Source organism: Moschus berezovskii, chromosome 2, assembly GCF_049115385.1.
Source record: "Moschus berezovskii isolate FMDL1 chromosome 2, NW_MosBer_1.0, whole genome shotgun sequence".
NCBI lineage: Eukaryota > Metazoa > Chordata > Mammalia > Artiodactyla > Moschidae > Moschus > Moschus berezovskii.
The window spans coordinates 49709199-49732425 of record NC_142461.1 but is presented as its reverse complement, the minus strand read 5'-3'; positions in this window follow the sequence as shown (position 1 = coordinate 49732425).

Sequence of the window (23227 nt, the reverse complement as noted above, 5' to 3'; positions counted from 1 at the left end):
ATCCTTAATCATGAGGATCTGGAAGCAATAGTGGAGTGGGGAGAGCAAAAGACAGGGAGAAAGAAGAGACAGGAAAATTTGGAGTTGGAAAGATGGGGGCGTTCCCAGCTGATGGCTTCTATCCTCTCATGACATCTGAGGAGTCTATAAATTGTTGGAAGTGGCCCAGAAGGAAATAAGATGAAAGCTTCAGTGATCAGAGGGGTGAGAGAAGGAAATGCAGAATTATCCAACAGAGTGTAAAGTGTGTGTCCTCTGTTTTCTGGACTCGGCCTTCATGTTCTGGCCATGCTGGACCAAAAAACATTATCATGATCTACTCCAAGCAGTGGGAAGAGTGGCTTCATTTTGGATATAAGCTAAAGCAAGAATGCTTCCATTGTGCAGAAATGTGGACACCATGGCACTTCCTATATAATACTATTTAGCACCAACAATGCAATGTTGAGAAGGAGAAGGCAATGGCAAGCCACTCCAGTACTCATGCCTAGAAAATCCCATGGACGGAGGAGCCTGGTAGGCTGCAGTCCATGGGGTCGCTAAGAGTCAGACATGACTGAGCGACTTCACTTTCCCTTTTCACTTTCACACATTGGAGAAGGAAATGGCAACCCACTCCAGTGTTCTTGCCTGGAGAATCCCAGGGACGGGGGAGCCTGATGGGCTGCCGTCTATGGGGTCACACAGAGTCGGACACGACTGAAGTGACTCAGCAGCAGCAGCAGCAGCACCAACATGGGCTTCCCTAGTACTCAGCTGGTAAAGAATTTACCTGCAATGCAGGAGACTTCAGTTTGATTCCTGGGTGGGGAAGATCCCCTGGCGTGTATAGGCCACCCACTCCAGTATTCTTGGGGTTCCCTGGTGGCTCAGATAGTAAAGAATCTACCTGCAGTGCTGGAGACCTGGGTTTGATCCTTGGATTGGGAAGATCCTCTGGCAACTCACTCCAGTATTCTTGCCTGGACAGAGGAGCCTGGTGGGCTACAGTGCATTGGGTCACAAAGAGTCATACATCACTGAGCGACTAAGAACAGCATTGCACCTACATACTGTGGTATGTGCTACAATAGAAGCAGTCAAGATGTAGAAGCAAACATGGCTGCTGTTACAGGGGGAAGAAAGCAACCCACAACTGAAAAATATTTATTGAACACCATTTTTATAGGTAGAGTTGTGGGAAATAAAAACATTTAAGATACAGAACTCTGCCCATCAAAAATCACATGAGGGGGATTGCCTGGCTCTCCAGTGGTTAGGGCTTCATACTTACACTGCAGGGGTCACAGGTTATCCCAGTTCTGGGAACTAAAATCTGGCATGTTGTGTGACATGGCACCTCCAAAATCACTTGAGAACACACTACTATACATAAAATAGATAAACCAAAAGACTTAATGTATGGCTCAGGGAAATACATTCAAAACCTTATAGTAACCTATACTATAACTTATAATAACATTATATAACTTATAATAACCTATAATGTAAAAGTAAGAATATGTATATGTATAATAACTGAATCACTTTGTTATATACCCTAATCATTGTAAATAACTGTACTTTAATAAAAAATAAAATAATTACAAAAAGTCGTGAGACAATAGAAAATAATCAGGTGGGAAAAGAACTTGACTCATATGTGATCACTTTTTTCATCATGACTCTGATTTCATGGGGGAAGCAGTAATAGTACAAGTCTAGGGGAAGAGTAGTTAAAAGAAATCTGTGATCCAACCTTATCCTGGAATATAAGACAGTCGGAGAGTTTGCATCTTTGTTCCCTGTGCTTTGGTGATTCTCATTCCCCTAACTTATAAAGACTTAGATCTGAATCTATGAAGGGACATGGCTGGTTTCAGAACCTACTAGAAAGGGCTTTTCACCCTGGCTTATCATATACCTCTAATGTGTACTCTGCCAAAGAAAGCCAGATATTTTCCTTTCTAGTAATTGTCTACCACGTTCTAATTCCAATTTTTCTCTTGTCTCTTCACGCTGTACCGTACCCAAAGTGCCTTCTATTTTATTACACAAATTTTATTCTCTCTGTGATAAGTACATGTGCTTTTGCTCTAGCTGCCCAAACCAGGAGCATGCTAGTATCATCTCTGCTAGTAGATGATTCTCTAAACATGGAAAACTCTTCATTTTCAGCTTCCCAGAGATTCTAACAAGGGTCTATTCTGTTTTCTGAACCTTTCTGGGTTGTAACAATGTGCACCATATGGTCTCAACAAACACTTCTTAGCGATGCCTAATTTTTTTTGCAGCCAGCTTTCCCTCTTGAATGTATGTACTTGATGTGATTTTGCATATGCTTCTTTTCTATAATGATCCAGATTCTTTGCTCTTCTGTTATATTCTTTCATCATTGCTTCAAGGTCTTTAGTGTAAGCAAAAGATGACGGTGTCATCTACATATTTGAGGTGTCTCTGGTCCTTGAGTCCTTTTTCTTTATCTGTAGAAACCTTGAAAGTTTTCTCAAGGCAGGAGGTGAAGAGTCTTGGTGAGATACCACCTATTAATTCTACACTACAAACTGACCTTTCCCACCCAATTTTCAAGTTAAATGTGACTATCATTTGTGAAAATATGTTTGGGGCATTTACCATGTGGATCTTCTATTGCTTCATTTGCAGGGCTTCCAACAAAGCATCAGTTTCCATTAAGTCAATTTTTTTTTGAGTCCCATGAAAGCCATGCAAAGCTACTTGTTTGCTGACTGTTGTTCAGCCTGCTCGGCAGTTTGAAAGGAAATAAAAAATAATGCCCACTTTAACCACCTATATATGCTGGGTTACATCCGTTGTTACATGCTGTTTATTGTCTATAAAAAGAGGTGTATCTGAAATTGAACTTCTGGGCCACAGATAGTATTAATCAAATGATTATTTAAGAAGCAACAGTCGTAGATGAATAAATGTCAACTAACAGAATTGCCATACTTTCACATTGATTCAGCCAATGCTGTCACCCAATTCAAAGTACAAGCATGACAAATGAGAAAATAATAAATAGAAGCTATGTAAATATCAGAAACTCTATACAAACCCATGAAATACAGACACAACTATATTGAGGAAGACTCTGCACACACTGTCTCAGACATATAAATTCAGAATTTCCCTCTGGTCAGAGGATCTGCTCTGAGTTGCCTTTACCATATCTTTTGTTCCCTCCCTCCCCCACTCTCTCTCCTTCCTCCCTTCCTTCCCTCCTTCCTACCCATCTCCCACGTTTCCTTTTTTTCTTCCTTCCTTATTGCCTCCCTTTCATTTTGGTAAGGATTTTACGACAAAAATCTGTGTATGGATGGTTCAAAATGGAATATTATAGGAAGAGGCTATAGAAAGAATGTTTGTTATCTATGGCTGAGTAACACATTACTCCAAAACAGCAGGTTAAAACAACAATTATTTGTTACCTCATAGTTTCTATGGATTAATAATCTGAGTGCAGTTTAGCTGGAAGCTTTTGACCCATTTCTCTCAGGAGATTGTAGTCAACCGGGGTTGGGGCTCAGCCAGTCAAGGACATGGGCAGAATCCCCTTAAGGTTCACTTAGCTGGTGATTGGCAGATTTTAGTTACTCACTACAGGAACCACTCTACAGGGCGACCTCATGATGTGGCAACTGGTTCCCCTACTGTGCGTGCTCCAGGAGGGAGTGAGAAAACCCAAAATGGAAGACATAGTCTTTATCTAACCTAATATCAGAAGTGACAGCCTTTCAGTTCCACCATATTCTACTCCTTACAAGTGAGCCAGACGGTCCTGACTGCACTCAGGGATAGGTCACATAATGTCAGGGGTTGGGGGCTACTTAGGGCTATTTAGAGGCTTTGACCACAATGTCCAAAGTTTTATTTTGCTTCCCCACTCCTCTTTTTCCTTAAAATGAAATTTAAATTTAATTTTTATATCTCCTGAAGTTAAAAGCAGAAGCAACTACTTGTTCCCATTTTGGCGCATTTGCAAATTTAGTGCTTTTCACAGGTGGGTGATTTTCTTCGTAACCCTAACTGTGTTTCATCTTTTTAAATTAAAATACTACCTACCCATCAAGTTGACCTATCTATCATATTTTCTTTTATTAGTTTGCCAGTGTATCTCCAGTGTCTAGCATAATGTCTTGTGCCCAACTGATGCTCAGTAGATACTTGCTAAATGGATGAACTATGCCAACTCCTTTAAGAACCATTAACAATGACCTTTTTCCATTGTGATCTCTCCTTCCATCAATCTCTTTGTGCTTCAAGAGGGAGTATGGTTAAATACACTGTCTCTGGAAATAGATTTTCTACATTCCTCTCCTAATTCTGCCCTTTACTGTCCTAGGGGAAACTACTGAAACTCTCTGCGCTTCACTTTCTTTACCTGTAAATTGTAGTTCTGGGAGTTAAATTGAGATAACACATGTAAAGCTTAGTGTTTATACATTGATTATTTCCTCGATTATTTCTCACTACTCAAGTATTTTTTGTTACTTGATTATTCTCTTTATACTTCTATTACGAAGCCAAGTATTGTTGTTTATCAATGGATGAGTGATCTCATTGTGGTTATTCTGACATATTTATCCCAGAAAGTGGAATATGTCAGAACGATTGCAATGGGTTCACTCATCCATCTCTTTTCTTTGCACTGTGATTTCCTTAAAACTGTAACCTTGTTTGATTTGTCTGAGTGTCACCAGGGTAAGACTGACACACAGTTATTTTTTAACATGTATGTATTTGTTGGACTTCAGACTAAGTAAGTGTGAGGAGAAATGATCACTTTTTTTTTCCCCTTTTCGAAACTTTTAAGATTCCAGAAGTAAGAACCTTTTATAAAGATGCTCAAAAGTTTTTTGAAATGATTTGGATTAAGTGTGTATTCTGTCCCTTTAATTCTGCCAATACTTTTCCCCTCCCGTCATAGTGGTTTAACACAGCGAAACCAGACCTTCTACTACATAATACTCTAAGTTGCTATGAACATTTTTTAGATCAAGGTACGACATACCTTGAAGTAAATAAATAAAACAGATTCATCATGTGTACCTTTGGTTTTGATTCCTTATTTTCCTTGAGGCGATACCTATTTCCCTGTAATCTCAGGGACACAGCATAATGATTCTTTTTAGAACAATTTTGTTAACCCGAAATACATAATTGCTCTTTTTTCTGATAGATGATAGTGGTTGAATATTAGTGAACAGGAAATAAACTATAAAGATGCTGCTCCAAACAGATAAAAATAAGGGTGAAAATCAATGGTATATTAGTGGAAACAGTGTCAGACTTTATTTTTTTGGGCTCCAAAATCACTGCGGATGCTGATTGCAGCCATGAAATTAAAAGACGCTTACTCCTTGGAAGGAAAGTTATGACCAACCTAGATAGTATATTAAAAAGCAGAGACATTACTTTGCCAACCAAGGTCTGTCTAGTCAAGGCTATGGTTTTTCCAGTGGTCATGTATGGATGTGAGAATTGGACTGTGAAGAAGGCTGATTGCCAAAGAACGGATGCTTTTGAACTGTGGTGTTGGAGAAGACTCTTGAGAGTCCCTTGGACTGCAAGGAGATCCAACCAGTCCATTCTAAAGGAGATCAAGCCTGGGTGTTCATTGGAAGGACTGATGCTAAAGCTGAAACTTCAATACTTTAGCCACCTCATGCGATGAGTTGAATCATTGGAAAAGACTCTGATGCTGGGAAGGATTGGGGGCGGGAGGAGAAGGGGACAACAGAGAATGAGATGGCTGGATGGGATGGGAGGAGAAGGGGACAACAGAGAATGAGATGGCTGGATGATATCACCGACTCGATGGACATGAGTTTGAGCGAACTCCAGGAGTTGGTGATGGACAGGGAGCCCTGATGTGCTGTGATTCATGGGATCGCAGAGTTGGACATGACTGAGCGACCGAATTGAACTGAACTGAACTGAACTCCTTTGAACAGAGGAGCCAGGCGGGCTACCGGCCATGTGGTCACAAGGAGATGGACATGTCTGAGTGACTAAACAATAACAACAATATTTTCCATAACAGGTTTCTCTGAATCCATTTTTTTTTCAATGCAAGAATTATTCGAAATCTATACTTTGGAGAATGAAAGCCTTGAGGGGCTGGTACATGATGTTGAGTTTGATTATGTATATAATAGGATAAAAATTAATGGAATTCAGAGGTGTAACCAGGAGAGAAACAGCATCCAATTATTTACTTTCAATGTTTTAAAATAAAAAGAGAAAGTAGGAGCTAAACAAAAACTAAGCTATTCATTGTATTTTAAGTAAGTATACATGCTAAAGAGCCTCGTTAGATGTTTCATTTAGAAATTTTTTAGAGCTTGAATCCATTAAAATTTTTCATAGTTCAATTAGTAGCTTCCCTGGTGGATCAGATGGTCAAGCGTCTGCCTGCAATACCAGAGACCCAGGTTTGATCAGATACCCTGGAGAAGGAAATGACAACCCACTTCAGTACTCTTGCATGGAAAATTCCATGGACGGAAGAGGTAGGCTACAGTCCATGGGTTTGCAAAGAGTCAGACAGGACTGAGCGACTTCAATTTCACTTTCAATTAGTGTTTTTTTATGTGGGAGTTCCGGTGAAAAATCAAACAGGAGATTTGCCTAGGTATTCAAGAAAACATGGGATCAACTTTTAAAATAACTCATTTTACTAAAATGTAAAGTATAAATTTCCCATTTGGAGTCAGTTTCTACCAGCTGTCTTTTAAGTATTTATGATTATAGCATCAAGAAAGCTAAAAATGAATAAAGTAGCATGATTCACTTTCTATAAGTTATTTCAAAGATTATAGACTTTCATCTGAGATTTGTGCTAGGAACACATTTTACTTTTGATCATTATGAATATGTTCAGACTTACAATTAAAATTTTGAAAAATGCTGATGATATATGAAAGAAGAAAATAATGGTATAATGCTCTGTATTTTTTAGCAATTGGAAAATCACATCATTAACTATTCTCATTTATACAAAATGCACTCTAAAGTTCTACCCTTAGGATCATTCCAATACTATTTCAGGTCAGTGTACTTGGTATCATTCGAGTGTTCAGATAGTCTTGAAACTATTGATGACCTAGAAATCTAAAGAAGTTGAAGAAAGAAGGACGCTTAAAACATTTCAAAGAGACAATGTGTAGCAGATTAATGCTAAATAAAGCTTGCTGCTGCTGCTAAGTCACTTCAGTCGTGTCCGACTTTGTGTGACCCCATAGATGGAAGCCCACCAGGTTCCCCGTCCCTGGGATTCTCCAGGCAAGAACACTGGAGTGGGTTGCCATTTCCTTTTCCAATGTGTGAAAGTGAAAAGTGAAAGTGAAGTCTCTCAGTCGTGTCCGACCCATAGCAACCCCACGGACTGCAGCCTACCAGGCTCCTCCATCCATGGGATTTTCTAGGCAAGAGTACTGAAGTGGCTTGCCATTGCCTTCTCCGAAATAAAGCTTACAACAAAGTAATTATCAATATAGAAAGTTAAGAGAAAGAAAAGGAGAAAAATATTTACATGAGGCACCTGCTGTCAGTCCTAAGCATGGTATCAAGTGATGAAAGTATGTTTACAATCATTCACTCATCAATTGAAAAAAAAAAGGCTGCTCCTTCATCCTTCCTCTACAAGATTTCACTGTGGTACCATGAAATGCTTTTCCTATCAGAATGTACTCACCTTTTGTCCTTTTCCTTCAGGAATCATTGCAGAATTTGGTTGGACATTGTGGACATTGATCAGTTTATTCCACTATATTAGCAATGCAGGGAAGTTAATATATTTGTCCTTTAAAGAGATGTTTTGGAAAGGATGCTTAGGCTGGAAGCTTCTAACCCTGTGACAGTAAGCATTGAGGAAGACTTTCTTCACCTTTCTGGCAAACAAGCCTGAACTATTTGAGACCTCATTGTCTTATATGAAGTGAAGTGAAGAGAAAAGTCATTCAGTCATGTCCAGTTTCTTTGAGATGCATGGACTGTAGCCCGCCAGTCCCCTCTGTCCAGGCAAGAATGCTGGAGTGAGTTGCCATTTCCTTCTCCACACAGCACTATTGAGAGACAGTAAAGTATGAGGTTTTAGAAAAATGAAATATTTTGAGTCCTTACATGAGAATCCTAAGGAGAGTTCTATTGTTTTAGAAAAGTAGAATGTAAGATGCATGGGTAAAACATTGTTCCTTTTCATCAGTGGTCACTGATTCTATAAAAGTTGGTAGAATCAAGTATCAGATACTCCAGTGTTTTTGATCAGACTACTCTAAGTGAAAAAATAACATAAATACAGTCAATATTGTGTTTAAAAATAGAATATGAACTCTTTCTGCATTTTGCATTGTTTTTAGCTTCCATTTAATTTTTTAGTACAAAAAACATTTGGTGGACTAAGTATGCATAAGGGGCTTCCCAGGTGGCACTAGTGGTCAAGAACCTGCCTGCCAATACAGGAGATATAAGAGACTCAGGTTGGATCCCTGGGTCGGGAAGATAGCCTGGAGGAAGGCGGGGCAACCACTCAAGTATTCTTGCCTGGAGAATCCCATGGACAGAGGAGCCTCGCGGGCTATAGTCTATAGCGTCACAGAGAGTCTTACATGACTGAAGCGACTTAGCACACGTGCACGCATGCAAGTATGCACAACCAGGACTAATCGTATTTTTAAAGAGAGACTGTTGTTATCTAAATTTTCAGATCTGTATCAGAAATGTTAACATAGGTGAAAGATGTTATGAGTTGCAAATTGAGTCTGGTTAATAAGGTCTTTCCTGCCAGGTAATGTTAAATTCTAAGCACTGGTATTTTTCTTTGTTTATATTTTTGGCTTTTGGTTAAAATCTGGAACTAAAATAGTGTAGAAACATCAGCCTTGTTTCAGTTAATATTGTAGAAATAGTAAGTTTTTCTTTAATGTCCTTTGGGTTTACAAATTTTCATGTATTAGACATTTTAAGTATCAGATATAGATTGAATGATTTGACAAGGAATGATCTGTACTCATCTAAGGCTTTGTTCCAGTGAGCCCAGATGCTTTGATAACATGCTACTTTCCTGACACTTGGAGCCTATGAGGTTTGCCCTTGCAGCCTCTCTGCTGAAGTTTGTGGCTGCACACAGCTGTTCCCTACAATCTTTACTGTCTCCCAGGCGCTACTGGAAAGTGATGATGTTTTGATACAAATCTCGATTTGGCCTCCAAAATATAAAAAATTTCAAGTTATTGGTTGATGTTAGGTATTCAAGAGTCTTCTATTGCTGCAGGGAGGGTAGTAAAATGTTGGGTATGAGCACAGATTTTGGAATCAGAGGTTTGGATCACTAGCTGTAAATTGATTAACTACTCTGAGTCACAGTATTTTCATGTGTAAAGTGGAAATTTGCGATAATTGTATGCATCTTATAGGGTTGCAGAGGGGAGTACATTTGGTGATGGATGAGAAATGCTGAATCCACAGCTTAGTTTATTGTAGACACTCAATATTCCTTTTCCTCTCATGGAGTCTGAGAGCCAGATTAACTCACTGTGAGACCTTAGTTGGGTACCCTTTTCTCATGACTCTTCTAGGTTTTGCTCTTCAGGAAGCAATATAGATAGTGTTGTAAATGCTTAGTAAATAGGGATAAACTAACACTGATCTTAAGATAAAATATGGGATAGATATATGTGTATACCATATATATATGAGAGACTTCATAACGTATGGCTCATGCAGTTATATAGGCTAAGAAGTCTCATGATTTGCCATCCGCAATTTGGAGACCCAGAAAAGCTAGTGGTGTAGATTCAAGGTTGGAAAGTTTAGGCAGTCTGAAGGCCTGTAAACCAGGATCCCCAAGGGCAGGAAAAGACAGATATTCCAGCTCAAAAAGTCAGGGAGAGAGCAAAAGAAAGAGAATGAAAGAGAGTGAGAATTCAACTTACCTCTGCCTTTTTGTTCTATTCAGGCCCTTAGTAGATTGAATGATGCCCACCCACATTGGGGAGGATCATCTGCTACCTCAGTTTGCGAATTCAAATAATATTCTCATCCAGAAACACTCTCACAGACATATCCAGAATTAATGTTTAACTAGATATCTGACTGGGGCTTCTCAGGTGGCTCAATAGTGAAGTATCCTCCTGTCAAGCAGGAGGTGAAGGTTCAATCCCTGGGTTGGGAATATACCCTGGAGAAGGAAATGGCAACTCACTTCAGTATTCTTGCCTGGGAAATCCCACAGACAGAGGAGCCTGGCAGGCTATAGTCCATGGAGTCACAAAAGAGTCAGACATGCCTTAGTTACTAAACAGCATCAGAAGCAGCGGCTATCTGGTATCCCATGACCCAGTCAAGTTGACACATAAAATTAACCATCAGTCTGCAAAAAGCAAATGTTGTATCAATTTAATTATCACCAGCAGAGTATGAGAGCACCATTTCCTAAAATGCTCACTGACATGGGATATTTTAAATAATTAAAAAATATATATAGTCATGACTGTGGAGAGAGGTGCAATTTTTTCAGGCAAAAAAAATTGTATCTTATTATTATGGCTAATATATGTGAAGATTTTGGTTTCTATTTTGTGAATTCACTGTTAGTTTGGAAAAGATATTTAATATCATTATTATATTGAAATATTTTAAATTATATCCTTAGAGGCTTCCCTGGTGACTCAGATGGTAAAGAATCTATCTGCAATGCGTTGACCTGGCTTTGATCCCTGGGTGGGAAGATCCCCTGGAGGAGGGCATGGCAACCCACTGTAGTATTCTTGCCTGGAGAATCCCCATGGACAGAGAGCCTGGTAGGCTACAGTCCATGAGGTCACAAAGAGTTGGACATGACTGAGTGACTAAGCACAGCACAGATTTCTAGGAGAAAATAGATACTGAGTTTTACTAAATATTTGTTTATTCTCTATTTAGATGTTTTTTCTCTCTTGATCATAGTTTTTAGAAGCACCAATAAATATTTGCTTGTGCTTAGTTTGTGTCTATTCAAACTGGAGTGCAGCAGCCATAATCTAGTTCCTCAAGGGTCTTATACAGTTGGGTTTTATGAAATGAAGTTTTTTACTTATCAAATTTCAGTTTCATTCTCTGAATATTCAAATACATTTGTCAACTGCTTTTAGAGAAGAGACTGTGAAAGGATGATGATAAATCTGGAAATATAATTCTGATTTTTTGAAACAGAAAATTGTGATACAAAGAGCAGGGGTCCAGGAGTTCTAACTCTAAATCCTGTAAGAATCACCAAGGGTAAGTAACAAAATACCCAAGCCTCAGGCCTGCCCCAGATTGACTAAGAACTTATAGAAGAGTTAAGATATTATTTTGTCAAATCTTCCCTGGTTATCTCATGGACAACCAGGATTGAAAAACATCTAAGGTAAGTGGATGCAGACTCAAAGACTAGCTCTGCCCCTACCCAGCTGTGGCATCTCAGTCAATTTACCCAAAATGCCAGGGCCTTCAGACAGATAAGATGAGGGTAAAGAGCTATTGAAATCTAAGCTGTCTACCTGTTCTAAAAGAAACCAGTACTTCCATGATGCATGACTGTCTTCAGCCTGATGGCATCCGGAAGAAATGTTAACATTGCAGGTACACGTCTATGTATTTGATGGAGCATATTTGTGTGGTTTATATACAGAGTATATCATTTGAAATTAAAATAGAGGAAGTTTTAAGTGATTTCACTTCAGGGTCCTTGCTAAAGGCCGGGTAACGCTGCCAGTTCTTCTGTGAGAATTACAGATTAGCAAAGTGAGAATTGTAGCAGTTTGGCTGTAAAGATATTAAAAAGTCTAGTAAGTTTAAGTTATTTTCACTCCAGGAAAACTATAATCACTTGAAAGATCGAAGAACAAGAGTGAAATTTAAAATAGGATTACATGTTCATAAATCACTGGTAAAGAAGGCATTGATGATTGTTTACCTGTTTTTCTTTATACTAATGGGCTAATATCTTTATATTAAAACCAATTTGCAGTAGCTACTATAAATTCTTTAACCCTGTAAGATTTAAAAACTTCACTTGACAGACATTTTGGTGTAGGTGGTGTTGTAGGGAAATCATCTCATTTCATACCAAGAATAGGTTTTCTTTTATTGAGATATCAATGTATTACTGGACCTGAATGTTAAAATGTCACTGAGTAACTTCTCTGTCTGTTTCTCAAGATCTGAGCAAATACAATATTCTCAAATAATCTTTTGCATAGACATTCCAGAATTGAGAGTTTGCTGACCAAACAACTCAAAAACACATTATAACATAACATTTCAAAGTAGAGCTTAAAAAAAGCCTAGCAGTTAGAAGTGTCCATATGTCTGAATTTATGTGTTGATGTGAGTTGATGTAAGTTTGCATGGCCTTATTATTTAATCTTTGTGGATGTGCATCATTATTAAGTTTTTATGCAACAACTGTTCCAGTATTGACTCAACCAGTACAAGAGGCGGAGATCCTGTAAGTGGCAGGCACAGATTTCCTGATCCAACTCTTAAAGGGATGTTTGTGAGGGAAGAAACATGAAAGATGGAAGAACCCAGGTTTCTCATGAAATTTAAATTGTGTAAATTCATATACTAAAATTCCTGCTTTTAGCTCCCCTGTTTTACCGGTATATTTTCTAAACTAGGGCAAGTCAGCTAAAATTCATAATTTATAAACAGTCTGTGGAAAAATTAGTGAATTATTTACAACACTTTTGAAAAATGTGTTTGTATCTTATACAAAAATTAGCTAGTCTGTTAATCATAGTGGTGCCACAAATATGCTGGAAATTAGGACTTGCAAAAGTGAGTTTTGAAAAAGAAAAAAAAAAATCCTGTAACTCAATCTGAGATTGGAAAACCAAACTGATTCTGAATGGTCTATTTAAACAAGTGCCAATTATTGAATAATTCTCTGACCTAAACAGAAAGTTATTGTATACGGAAAGTTTTTTTTTTTCTCTTGGAGTGCTTTATTCCAGATGCCCTCTCAAATTGTTTTTAATTCACTGTGGGCAGTAGATAACTAAACCTACAGAATGTAGTAATGGCAAGGAGGAAGCAATCACGTTGGCCACTTCTAGTTAAGAGTCATGGAAAAGGCATCTGTTATATATGAATTGCAGACTATAAGGACTTTGACAGTTCATAGACCAGACCTAATTTATTAAACTAAGTTTCTAATATAAACAGTAATTTGTTTCAGGCACTGACACTGCAGGTCTGGATTATGTGAACCAAATATAAAGAACTGTATTTCCCTTTTGGAAAGTGTGTGCCTTTCGAGCACTGAACGAAAATAATCTAATATGTCATAATAGTAAATATGATGAACATGACCCACCTTCCTGAGCATGGGGCTGATTCACACTCTCTCCTTTTTAAATTTTCTAGAGGTTATTTTAAAAGTACTGAGGTATGGTTTATAAACTTCAAAGCACACCTGTGCATTATATTCCAACGGATGAGAAAACAGTGAGCCTACTTAGAGAGGTTCAAACTTTCCTGCACTTTAAATTTGAGATGTAGTTCGGTTTGATCGCCAAAAGCATTCTCACTACAAAATCAACTGATCAGAAAAATATAAAGATTTCTTTCAACCGTTTTGGGTTATTTTACAGACAATGTTTGATGGAATAAGAATCCTGAAATTTACATATAAAAAAGTCTGGTTGCTTGAAAAAGATTATGGACTAAATAAAGCTTTATTTCAAGACTTTTGACGATATGCTTCAAATAGGTCAAATAACATGTGGCTAGATTTTCAAGTGCTGTATTATTTGTTTGTGAAAGCGTTAACATATAGTCTCATATTCACCCAACACCCCTTATTAAATTGTTTATATGCTGCCAATTCCTCTGTAAGGCAAGAAAGAATCTACAAATGCTTATTTTTTTCTTGTTTTAAAGGGCAGCATATTAGCTAGGATGATTTTGGCTGCAAGTAACAAACTCAATTTAAAATATGGTTAAAACATAAAGGTCATTTTATTATCTTATAAGAAATAAATTGGATGGAACTTCCGTGACTGGTTTAATTCAGTGACTTTCTTCTCGTATCACACTAAACATTGCCCAAAGTAAGAGAGGGTGAGTTTCTGTGATGTTTCCCTATGTAAGGAAGAAGAAAATTTTCCTGTAATCTTAAGTCAGACTCACAGGTCTGTAGCTGGGTCTGCAGCCACACCTATGTTGACCATAGACAGGAGAATGGAATTACCCTGATGGATTAAGCTAATCACCATTCTACTACCAACCATGAACGATAAGGTTATTGATACCTAACAAAATCAGGGTACACTTAACAAGGAGGTGGTGGAAATTGCCATTAGGTAGCTAAGGAGTACTGTCTACTAAAGGTAGGAATAGGAAATGGAATTAGTTTAGTTGTGATATTTGAACAATCGATGGTCCACATGAAAGTCTGTACAATATAGACATGAATCTGGAAAGAACTACTTTTGTATTTTTCTGTGATACATTCTATATAATGTAAATAGAAATCTTTGTAGTATAATACATATAATCATAAAGTGAAATTCCAGGAGAGGCAGTGTGATATAATTAGACTGAAATATTTAGAGCATTTTGGTTGAACTGACTATGCAGTTGATCCCAAATAAGGTTAGTTTTTTCAGGCCATTTTGGTTTATGTACCCTAGAATTGACAAATTTTTGACTGAATACAAGAAACCAATAGGTTGTTTTCATGTTTCAGAAAGCCATCTGATTTTTCCCCCTACCTGATCACTTCCTTGTCAGGGGAAATGTTAACTTTGTGTGGGCAAAATGACAGAGAGATGGGACAGGGAGATAAAGAGGGAGAAAGGGAAGGGAAGAGAGTGCAAGCAATGTTGGAGGATCCAGGTGTTGGGCACAGTGAGTCACTCAAGTTTCCTTTATTTTACCATATTGGGTGGTAGATATTTTTGTGCTTGCTTGTAACACGTCAATTTAAATAACTTTCCTTTAAAAGAAAAAGTTAGGTTCAAGAAACAACTTGAACTCAGTATAATACATCTGAGACTTCTCTGGTAGTCCAGTGGTTAAGATTTCACCTTCCAATCAGAGGGTGCAGGTTTGATCCCTGATTGGGGAGCTAAGATCCCACATGCCTCATGGCCAAAACATCAAAAAACATAAGGCAGAAACAATATTGTAAAAAATTCAATAAAGACTTTAAAAAATCCACATTAAAAAAATCTTAAAAGATATATAAAACATCTGATGTCTTTTAAAAATGTATTTTATTTTTTCCTTAGGAAGTGCCTCTTCTTACAGATAATGACAGTGATCTATTGGTTAATCACTGCAACACCTTAGGGTCTTGAAACAATAGCTTAACAGAATTATCACCTTCAGGCAATAAATGTTGACCTACTAGAACTACAAGGAGTAATACTAATACTAGGCGTTTCTTTCTATAGCACAGAAATTATATGCCTTTCATCTCGGAAATTACTTTAAAAGGGTAAGAGAGATATAGACAGAAAAAAGAAAGAAAAAACTGTTCTAATCAAAAACACACACTAATTTAGGGAACAGCTTTAAACAGAGAGATGATATCTAGAAAATAGCTTCAACTGTTTTCCCCAATGATACTAGGAATAGCACTGGTCGGTCTGTTAGGTTTAGGGTACCGACTCACCTGGCCATTGATCTGATTCTGCCCACAAATATGCTGTGTCCATGAGGTATGGCACACAAAGCAAGGAAACTGGAAAACATGCGAACAAACAACAGCAAAAACAAACCCAGTCTTATTTTACAGCCGCACAGGTTTTTGGGTTTAGATGTGCATGTTTACATATGCAGGCAATTACTTGGGGAAGGCACATTAGTTATACATAGGTTTGTAGTTCTTAAGACTAAAATTTGCTTTGGTTGAGGTTAGTACTGCTTTTTGTTTGTAAGAACTTATTTGTTTCTTTAAAGTGTAACTTTAAATATTGTCTTTGGATTAAAAAACTTCATCATAATAGCATCCATCTAGAGAAAAGTTAATCTCGGGTTTAAATCAGTCAGGAGCTCCCCCTAAAATAAGCCCGTGTAAAATATCAATTTATTCAGATGCCTGTCCCCCACTCCCCAATCCCCTACCCCCCAATATTCTTCTTCCCTTGTAATAGCATTTTAAGAGAAATTTGTTTAGAAAAAAGCACTTTACGTGGAGTCAGGGCACTTGAATTCTTGTTCTGCTGTCTCCTTGGTTTTTACTTCCATTCATGCTTTATTTATTCATGATCCACACTGATGCCATTTTGGACCTGAGACAGCCTGTTTCCGTTTCCTCAACTGTAGCAATAAGACTGATTCTTAGACACTCAGATTCCCGTTTATTGACTAATGATCTTTGTTTTGCACGCTATGCTTAGAATCAGAATTTTTAGCATTTCAATGGAAGAATTTCAATTACAGGTTCGTTCTTACTGCTAAGTAGCTAACAAGGGTGTTCAGTTGGTGAAATGAAGGGCACCTGTCCTGAGTGTGATTTTTCTAATTAGAAGAACAGCTCATTTCAAATATATATTTTCTAAAACCTCATTTCAACTATAGATTTACTAAAACCAAGTAATTGCAGATGTAGAATCCCACCTGCAAAAAATTCTAAATTTGAAAATTTTCTGTGCATTTGTTAGCAGTGAATTTGGTTGAAAAGAAAGTAAATTCTCTAAATTCACTATGGTGTTCTTATTAGAATGCTTTTAATTGAGCTTCTTTTTGCTTCTGTGTTATTTCTGGATTCAGTGTAAAACTGTCAAAGGAATTTAAAAAGTCTGGTGTTTGCATTGCTTGTTTACTTTGAGAGAGCCGAAAACAAGATAAATTTTTAGGGTTATACAAGTTGTGCATTTAAGTTAAATAAACCTTTTTGTACAAACTTTTGAAGGTATCCATTTTTAAATAGATATTTTTTGAAATTCCACTTCTTAGTTTTAAGACATTATTATTTTAAAATAAGGGGATTAAGATAATACTGATATATCTTTAAGCACATGATTCCTTTATTTTTTCACTGAATCTCAAACAAAATGAGTAATTGTTATTGCCCATTAGTTGCTGCTTGAAACGTGGAATCTAGTCAAACACAATGTGACTTTTATTTGTGATTGTTTTTTAATTTTAATTGATTATCAACTTTTTGATAGAGCATAAAAAACAGATGCAAATGATAAGGAAGATCGATCAATTATGTTTAAAAACTTTGCAGTCAATCACATCAAAAAAGAAACTCAATTTACAAATTCTAAACTAGAATAAAGAATCATTCCAAGTATTGAGGAGATTAAATATGATTTCTAAAATTCTGAAAATTTATCTTCAATAAAATTTCTGCTAATTTTTACTTTCGTTTATACTTTATTGGACTGCAAGGAGATCCAACCAGTCCATTCTAAAGGAGATCAACCCTGGGTGTTCATTGGAAGGACTGGTGCTAAAGCTGAAACTCCAATACTTTGGCCACCTCATGCGACAAGTTGACTCGCTGGAAAAGAGTCTGATGCTAGGAGGGATTGGGGGTGGGAGGAGACGGGGATGACAGAGAATGAGATGGCTGGATGGCATCACCGACTTGATGGACATGAGTTTGAGTGAACTCCGGGAGTTGGTGATGGACAGGGAGGCCTGGCGTGCTGTGATTCATGGGGTCACAAAGAGTCGGACACAACTGAGTGACTGAACTGAACTGAACTGAACTGATACTTTATTTGGGATAATTGGTGTGTTTCTAATTTATTCTCACAATAAACTATTTTTCCTTAAATCTGTTGTTCATCTTTAAAAATTACCTTAATAGCTATATATTTTCTTACCAATGATTATATTTTATGAATTAGAAAAGTAGCTGAATATCAATATGTGGAACTTGATGAAATACCCTAAATGTGGCAGGGTTGCTATTAGACTGATAGCCACCTCATAGTCTCAAGGAGCAGAAAATGATATTAGTTTGCCACTTATGGCTTGGCTTTTAAATCTTGGTAGTGGAATACCAGATTCTGGTGTGGATTTCAGTACTTCAATTTGTCTCTACCTAACTTGATCTTTAGGGTTAATAGACAGAAATGCTTAGTAGTTGCTTTGGGTCCCTGAGAGAGGTCCTGGCAAAAGCAGGCCTTGTTTTTTAGTGCCTTCTGCAACCAACTCCTATGCTACCCGGGCTTGCCCATTCTGTGCCCTTGGGGCGCTGAGAGGTTGTTTTTAACTCATTCTTACAATGAATCTCTCCCTTACCCCATGCATTGTGCTTCCTGAAATCTGGGGATACTACACTGGGAGATGAACTAGGTAAATGGTGGTTATAGGGGTGAGAGTGGGTAGGGAACTGATTACACTTACTTCTTGGCAACAAACTGATTATCTTTCTAATTCTGAATATTATTTCCAGAGATAGCTTATAAAATAGGGCTTCCCTTGTAGCTCAGCTGGTAAAGAATCCTCAAGCAATTCAGGAGACCTGGGTTTGATTCCTGGGTTGTGAAGATCCCCTTGAGAAGGGAAAGGCTACCCACTCCACTATCCTGGCCTGGAGATTTCCATGAACTGTATTGTCCATATTATCTCTGGAGATAGCTTATAAAATGACACTAGTTCATGTATGTTATAGAGATCAGGATATAAAAATAAAGAAAATATGGTACCATGGTCTGAATGTTTCTATGTATTCAAGATCCATATGCTGAAGTCCTAACCCTGAAGGTGATTGTTTAAGAGGTGTGTGTGTGCTAAGTTGCTTCAGCCATGTTTGACTCTTTGTGACCCTATGGACACAAAGATTGCTGGGAGAAATATCAATAACCTCAGATATGCAGATGACACCACCCTTATGGCAGAAAGTGAAGAGGAACCCAAAGGCCTCTTGATGAAAGTGAAAGAGGAGAGTGAAAAGGTTGGCTTGAAGCTCAACATTCAGAAAACAAAGATCATGGCAACTGGTCCCATCACTTCATGGGAAATAGATGGGGAAACAGTGGAAACAGTGTCAGACTTTGTTTTTTAGGCTACAAAATCACTGCAGTTGCTGATTGCAGCCAGGAAATTAAAAGACACTTACTCCTTGGAAGGAAAGTTATGACCAACCTAGATAGCATATTAAAAATCAGAGACATTATTTGCCAACCAAGGTCTGTCTAGTCAAGGCTATGGTTTTTCCCGTGGTCATGTATGGATGTGAGAGTTGGACTGTGAAGAAAGCTGAGCGCCGAAGAATTGATGTTTTTGAACTGTGGTGTTGGAGAGGACTCTTGAGAGTCCCTTGGACTGCAAGGAGATCCAACCAGTCCATTCTAAAGGAGATCAATCCTGGGTGTTCATTGGAAGGTCTGATGCTAAAGCTGAAACTCCACTACTTTGGCCACCTCATGCGATGAGTTGACTCACTGGAAAAGAGTCTGATGCTAGGAGAATGGATTGGGGGTGGGAGGAGACGGGGACAACAGAGAATGAGATGGCTGGATGGCATCACTGACTCGATGGACATGAGTTTGAGTGAACTCCAGGAGTTGGTGATGGATAGGGAGGCCTGGCGTGCTCTGATTCATGGGGTCGCAAAGAGTCGGACATGACTGAGCGACTGAATTGAACTGAACTGAAATGACCCTATGGACTGTAGCCAGCTAAGCCCCTCTGTCCATGGGATTCTCCAGGCAAGAATACTGGAGTGGAATGCCATGCCCTCCTCCGGAGGATCTTCCTGACCCAGGGATCAAATCCTTGTCTCTTATGTCTCCTACATTGGCAGCTGAGTTCTTTACCACTAGCACCACTTGGAAATCCCCTGTATTGGGAGATAAGGCCTTTGAAAGGTGATTTGATTATGAGGCCAGAGCCCTCAAGATTAGGGTTAGTGCCCATATAGTCAGAGAGCTAACTGTCCCTTCTACTATGTGAGGACACTGGGAAAATGTGAGGTCTACGAACTGGGAAGTAGGTAAGTACATGATATCTGCCTGTACCATGATCTTGAACTTTATAGCCACCAGAATTGTGAGAAATAAATGCTTATTGTTTCTAAATCACTCAGTTTATGATATTTTTGTTATAGCAGCTCAAATGGACTCAGACATATGGTAAACTATTTTGACTCTAAAAATTTTTTTTAAGCATTTATATTTTGCAAATGGTGCTCTCTTTGAAACTTTTGAGAACAACCTATGTGGAATTTATCTTCTGGAAAGAAAAGTAGAATAGAAATGTGACCTTTCAAAGTTAATGACAATAGCAAAATGATTTCTGGATTGAAATGAGTGCTGGGTTTCTAGGTACATATTTTGATTGTTCCAAAGCAGAGAGGCATAACTTTTTCCACTGCATTAAATATAGGGAAAAGGAGAGGAGTAGAAAATAACAGGGTTATAACATAATATGATAAAAACTAATATCTACTTTTTAACAATGGATTTTCCTAGACCTTTTTACCCAGATACTGTAAATATGGCCACTCAGATTAACAGGGGTGCAAAGCGTCCATATGCTTAACCCAGCCTCCTTATGCTCTCAGCATCTATGTATCCAGTACACCTATAGTTCAGGGTCAGAAAGCTTTAGTGCACTCATAGGCCCAAGAAATTAATCTAAATGAGCCAAAAGTGTTGAGTGCAAGCTGTAACCACATGGGGAACATGAGCTCCTTCTCAGCTGGTTACCGGTGACAGCTTTTTGTTGCCAAGTGGGAATGCAATTTTTGAGAGGAACCACAAGTTTGGATTTTATGGAAAAATATGGACTTTTCAATGTGAAATATAACAATTTTTAAGTGTTGACAATTGAGTACAATCTAGAAAAGAGAAAAAATGAACCCACCTACCAGTTAGATGGAAGGACTGAACTGAACTGAACTGAATGAGTTTGATAATTGAGATGTAGTCTGGCTGCTAAAAATGCTAACAATGATGGTGACCAGTAAGTTGACCAATATTTTTTAGACTTTCAATACCTAGAATTAACAATAGTAGTTTTTTTAAATATTCTAGTACATGTTTTTAATGCATTGAAATATCAGTGTTTTGTTAGAATAATACCATTATTCTGGCATTAAAAATCTGAAACTTGAATCATTCGCATTTTAAGGAATATACGACATGAAATATTTTAATTAAGTTTACAAAGTGTTTTTCTGTACTTGCATAGCCTTCAGAAGGAGGAGGAAATATAGTAATCAACAAAACAAAAATTTCTTTTGCAACAAAAATGTACATAGTCTATTTCATAGATTTATAAACCACTGGAATATGTGATCATATTAAAATTACACAAATAACTACATCAGAATCTCTATCTAATATGACAACTGATGATTATAAAGTTAAACTAGAAATGCTTTTTTTAAAAAATTATACTTTGCTACTAATACAGTGACTACAGTGGTAGAATAGGTGTTTTAATATTAAATGAAGTAGTGATTTATGGCACTGCTATCTGCTCTGTATTATAACCAACATATGTACTGAACAAATTGTGGCTAATTTGAATGAATGGATACATAGTGTACAAGTGAGGTTTAATAGGAAAATGTTATTAGTATGATTTTTTCCCTTGTCTTTTCCTTCTAGTGATTATAAATAAATAAATAAATATATATATATATATATGCATACATACACAGGGTATTATTCACTTCTTAAATGAACTCACATACTTTCACCTAAGTGGCCTATTCGAGATAAATATTCTAGTTAGCTTTCCTAAACCTTGCATGAAAATTTGCAATTTCTATTTCCCTGCTGCTGCTGCTGCTGTCACTTCAGTCGTGTCTGACTCTGTGCGACCCCAAAGACGGCAACCCACCAGGCTCCCGCGTCCCTGGGATTCGCCAGGCAAGAACACTGGAGTGGGTTGCCATTTCTTTCTCCAATGCATGAAACTGAAAGTGAAGTCGCTCAGTCGTGTCCGGCCAATCTACCAGGCTCCTCCGTCCATGGGATTTTCTAGGCAAGAGTACTGGAGTGGGTTGCCATTTCCTTCTATTTCCCTAGACAGACACATTTCCCCAACATCTGCTGCTGCTGCTGCTGCTAAGTCACTTCAGTCGTGTCCGACTCTGTGTGACCCCACAGATGGAAGCCCACCAGGCTCCCCCATCCCTGGGATTCTCCAGGCAAGAACACTGGAGTGGGTTGCCATTTCCTTCTCCAATGTGTGAAAGTGAAAAGTGAAAGTGAAGTCGCTCAGTCGTGTCCGACCCTTAGCGACCCCATGGACTGCAGCCCACCAGGCTCCTCCATCCATGGGATTCTCCAAGCAAGAGTACTGGAGAATAATTCAAATACATCTGAAGTGTATTTTTGTATGTATGTGCTTTCAATATCCAGCAACCCATTTTCTCTTTGTAATTCACATAAAATTTTGTCATTTTTCTTGAAACTTTCACTAGGTATTTCAGGTTGTAAGAATAGTGAAAGTGTTAGTTGCTCAGTTGTGCTCAACTCTTTGCAACCCCATGGATTAAATCCCACCAGACTACTCTGTCCACGGAATTTTCCAGGCACGAATGATGTTCCTGACTCAGGGATCAAACCCGAGTCTCCCGCATTGCAGGCAATTACTTTACTGTCTGAGCCACCAGGGACGCCCCTGTGAAAATAGTACATGATACCAAGCAGTACTAAGTTTGTGAAAATGAATTGTATAGGAGAAACCATAATATCGAGACAGTAGTAATTATTAGGAAGAGAATGCAGTTCCATTTCTGGGGGCAAAAGGGGCTGAATCTTGGATCAGGCAGATTTCAGATTTTCTGATGCTCAGATTTTCTCAGGTGCTCAGCTGAGCTGCTCTGTACTTCAACTTAAAACTACAGAGCTCATTCATGGCAGTTTCGACCAACTCTAGAGATAAGTGTCAGCACATGGAAAAGCATGGAATGTTTGACATTTTTGATAGACTCTAGTGCATATGAATACTCCATTGTACTTTCACAAAGATTATAATATTTTGTAATTTATATATCTGCAATATGTTAGTTATTTTGCTTTAAAACATCAGCATTGTTTACAGCTGACATAGAAAAAACTAAGGTCAAAATAAACAGCTCTTGTTAAGCAGCATATATAAAGCAAATATCACTGTGATTTTTTTTTAAATGTGTAAATCTCAAAGGGTTGCCTCCAGATTTTCAGAGTAAAAAGTGATACTGAGCAAAAACTAGCAAACTGCAAAAAATGTAACCTAGCAGTGTGCAAAAATTGCATTAAATTTAATAGAAGTCTTTCAGTATTGACTAATACAT